Source organism: Zea mays, chromosome 2, assembly GCF_902167145.1.
Source record: "Zea mays cultivar B73 chromosome 2, Zm-B73-REFERENCE-NAM-5.0, whole genome shotgun sequence".
NCBI lineage: Eukaryota > Viridiplantae > Streptophyta > Magnoliopsida > Poales > Poaceae > Zea > Zea mays.
In genome coordinates this window covers 175946438-175950946 of record NC_050097.1, presented here as the reverse complement: position 1 = coordinate 175950946, position 4509 = coordinate 175946438, and positions in this window count along the sequence as shown.

Here is a 4509-nt window from a genome sequence, read left to right as displayed (position 1 = left end):
TTTATAGTTCACAGGATGCGAAGAGGATTGGACTAAGACACTGAGGATGCAACACCTCAAATGAAGACATAAAAAGAGCTTAGAAGTCCAAGACTCAATACCAAAGGAGCCCAAGAATAAAATACAGAAGACCTAGAAGATGGGCTGTCAGCTGGCGCACCGGTGGCACACAGTTGGCTCACCGGTGGCGCACAGTTGGCGCACCGGTGGCACACAGTTGGCTCACCGGTGGCACACAATTGGCGCACAGGACAGCCAACAGAGTTTTCTGAGAGAAGGCACCGGACTGTCCGGTGTGCACCGGACAGTCACTATTCACTGTCCGGTGCACCTAACGGCTAGCTCAGAACTAGCCGTTGGCTGCACACCGGTGGCACACAGTTGGCTCACCGGTGGCACACAGTTGGCTCACCGTTGGCACACAGTTGGTGCACCGGACTGTCCGGTGTGTCAGAACTAGCCGTTGGCTGCACAGCGTTGGCGCACTGTTGGCGCACCGTTGGCTCACCGTTGGCGCACCGTTGGCGCACTGTTGGCACACAGTTGGCGCACCGTTGGCTGACAGGACTGTCCGGTGTGTCAGAACTAGTCGTTGGCTGCACAGCGTTGACACACTGTTGGCGCACCGTTGGCTCACCGTTGGCGCATTGTTGGCACACAGTTGGCGCACCGTTGGCTGACAGGACTGTCCGGTGTGCCACCCTTACAACAGTCTGCTTTCCAACGGCTAGTTGAGTTGGGGCCTATATATACTTCATCCAATCAACCATTTGAAGGTGTGGGAGCCCAAGCAACATACCAAGGCATATTGTAGACATTTCCAAGTGCTCAAACACCCAAGTGCTTAATAGAATCACTCGGTGATTAGCGTAGGTGCTTTGCGAAGTGCTTAGGTTAGTTAGACCGCATTAGCGCTTGCTCTAGGTGAATCCTAGTTAGTTGAGTGAGTTTAGACAAACCACACAACCCCTCGGCTCTTGCGCAGGCCGTTGAAATTGTATCGAGTGGGGCGAGAGTCTTGCGAGACCGTGACAACCGTGTTTGTGTCACGGTCGCCACCGTGTACCGGAGGGAACGAGGCCCTCGGCGTTTCGGCCGGAAGCTCGATAGTGGAGACGGCGAGGAGCGTCCGAGAGGAGCCGGAAGCGGAGCACCACTTGCGCGTGGAGAAGGCCCGTGGCTCTCTACGGAGTTACTCGACCGAGGTGCTTGGCCCTCGCGTGGGCTTCCCTTTGCGTAGGGGCACCAACGAGGATTAGTCGGGACCTTGCGTGGTTCCGGATACCTCGGTAAAAATACCAGCGTCATCCACGAGAGTTTGCTTCTCTACTTTTCTCTTTAAGTTTCCGCATTTATATTAAGCATTTAAGTTTCAATCTTGTATACATACTTATTTAGTGTAGATTGAAACTTAGCCATTGCGGTAGAGATAGCAACACTTAGGCAAAACCTAGTTTGCACTTTCTAGTTTGATTATTTGCATAGGTTTTGCTCTAGGGATTTAATTGTGGCCTAGTTTAGTTAAAGTTTTAGAAGTCCTAATTCACCCCCCCTTAGGCGTCACCCGTTTCCTACAAGTGGTATCAGAGCCCGGTTTGGCTCATTTGAAACGCTTTAGCTTCACCGCTAAAAGAGCCGACGCTTTTTGGAGGAAGGGATGGATACCCATAGGCCACCACACTTCGACGGCACTAACTTCCCATATTATAGTGCTAGAATGTCTTGTTACCTAGAGGCTGTTGATCTAGGTGTTTGGAGAGTCACTTGTGACGGGATGAAACCCCTCAAGAATCCCGAGAAACCCACCACGAGTGAGGAAAAAGAAATTCATTTAAATGCTAGAGCCAAAAATTGCTTGTATGAATCTCTTAGCATGGATATTTTTAATCAAGTATTTACCTTAAAAACTGCTAATGAGATTTGGCTAAAATTGCATGAGCTCCATGACGGCACATCCAATGTCCGTGAGCAAAAACATTGCCTTGTCTTAAATGAGTATAATTCTTTTGCTATGAAAGATGATGAGCTTGTTAGAGACATGTATTCTCGTTTGAATCTAATTATCAATGAGCTCAATTCGATTGGCATTAATAAGCTAGGTGATGCGGACATTGTGAGGAAGATTATCTCTCTGCTACCACAACAAAGATATGGGAGCATCATCACCATCCTTCACAACATGGAGGACTTGAGCAACATGACCCCGACCATTGTGATTGGGAAAATCGCGGCTTTTGAGATGTCGCGAAAAATGAGTCAGGGAGAGGAGCCAACATCCTCAAGACCATATGCTTTTGCATGTGATAAAAGGAAGGGCAAAAAGAAGGCTCCCACTCCAAGTTCCTCAAGCGAAGAAGAGGAAGAAGAAGAAAGTGATGATGATGAAGATAATCAGCCATGCACATCATCCTCCGAGGACGAAGAAACAATCCGACGCGTCGGAAAGGTAATGATGATGATCTGCAAGATTAATCTAATGGGTGTGCCCCTGCAGGTCGAGGATCTTCTCTTTAACATTGACAGGAAAAAGCAAAGGAAGAGAGGATGCTTCGCATGTGGGGAGAAGGGCCACTTCAGGGACAACTGTCCAAATATGGTCAAACCCAAAAAGGAGAGGAGCAAAGGCAAGGCGCTAACAAGTGTTAGAACTTGGAATGATTCTTCAAGTGAAGATGAACCTCCAAGGACGCGTAGCCACCGATCCTCATCACGCTCATCACGATCATCACACAAATGCCTTATGGCAAGAGGTAACAAAAGCATTCCATCCTCTAGTGATGAAAGTAGTAGTGATGATGAAGGTGAGGGAAAGCCCTCTATAGATGAGCTTGCGGAAGCCGTAGAATTTTTCCAAGATGTTTGCACTAAGCAAAAAGCTCAACTTAAAACTTTGAAAAATAAGTTGATTAGCTCCCAAAATGATTATAAAGGTTTGCTAGAAAAATTTGAAACTTTTGCAAACTTAAATAGTGAGCTGTCAACTAAAATTGAGCTATTAGAATCTAGTGCTCCATCCACTGCTACCGATGATAGCCTTATTAAAAAGAATGAAAAACTTAAGGCTAAGTTAGCTAGCTCCCAAGAAGCTATTGAAAATTTGCTAGAGAAAATGGAAATTCTTAGCATACACAATAATGAGCTAACTACTAAGCTAGAAAACATTGGTAGCACCCCAGCGGCATCTTTAGTTGAAATACCTGAAATAATTAAGAAAGATGCTTCTACTTCCTGCTTTGATTTAATTGATGATTCTAACTCCTGCAACCAAGTCGTTGTTGAGAATATTGTTATAGAGAAATGTTCGGATGAGGTTGCAAAGGAAAATGAACAATTAAAGCAAGAAGTGGCTCGCCTTGGAAAGGCTTTGTATGACAAGAAAGGCAAAGCCAAACAAATCCGACCTCCACAGGATAACACCACTTCGGGAGTGAACAAGCCTGTAGAGGGAGAAACTGTGATTTGTAGGCTATGCCACATGGAAGGCCACAAGTCTTTCCAATGCAAGGTGATGACCAGGGATAATCAAAGGCAAAAGCTCAAGCAAAAGCCATCAAGCAAAATCTCCAGCACCTACATCAAAAAGGTGAACAAAAAGGATGCTACACCATATTTGATCAAGAAGAAAAAGAATGGAAAGGTGATAGCAATCAAGGCCGACAAGCAAGGCAACAAAGGAAAGGGGGCCAAACGCATCTGGGTGCCAAAGGAAATAATTTCAACCATGAAAAGCACCAAGAAGGTTTGGATCCCAAAAGGGAAGTGAGTGGACCGAAGGTCTGCGGGAAATTTGGAGACTTGGCAAAGTTGGGATGTATATCATGGGATACATCATATTGGATCAAGTTTATTGCCAAGTGGGTTAGTGAAACTTTTGGACCCAAATTTCCCACCCATGACTAAGGTAACTAGATTTATTGTATCTCTTGTTTTTAGATATGCGTATCTATTTACCTTGTATCTAATTTACCTTTCTTGCCTAGTATTACATTTGTTATTTACATTTGTTTTAAATTATGCATACTAGGTGAATCATATGGTAGGATTGCTTGTTTTAAATTCATACACTTAAGCAAACCTACATGGCTTAAAATATTTATTTAAGCACGACACATAGCTTCTATATCACTCCATAGTAAATGATGCATCAATTGAAAATTTTGATTTCTACAAGTTGTATCATTTAACTTATATGTGCCAAAGTTTGGATTATAGATAATTTGCCCCTCTTGATATCAAATCAAAGTGCATGTCTCCAACAAGTATTCAAAACTTGTATGCACATCTTTAGGGGGAGGTTACTCTATAATCTAATACTTTGAGACTAACACCTTTTCAAGTCTATTTCATGTGATAGTCTCATTGTAAGGAAAATGAGGTCCCCGGAGAAAGACAACAATCTTCCACTGCAAAATCTCCAAGAACTCTCATGTCTCTCAAGCTCGCCATTGAATTTCAATCGGTATCTTTTGAGACTACATGTAGTATCATTTACATGTCTTCTCCAATATT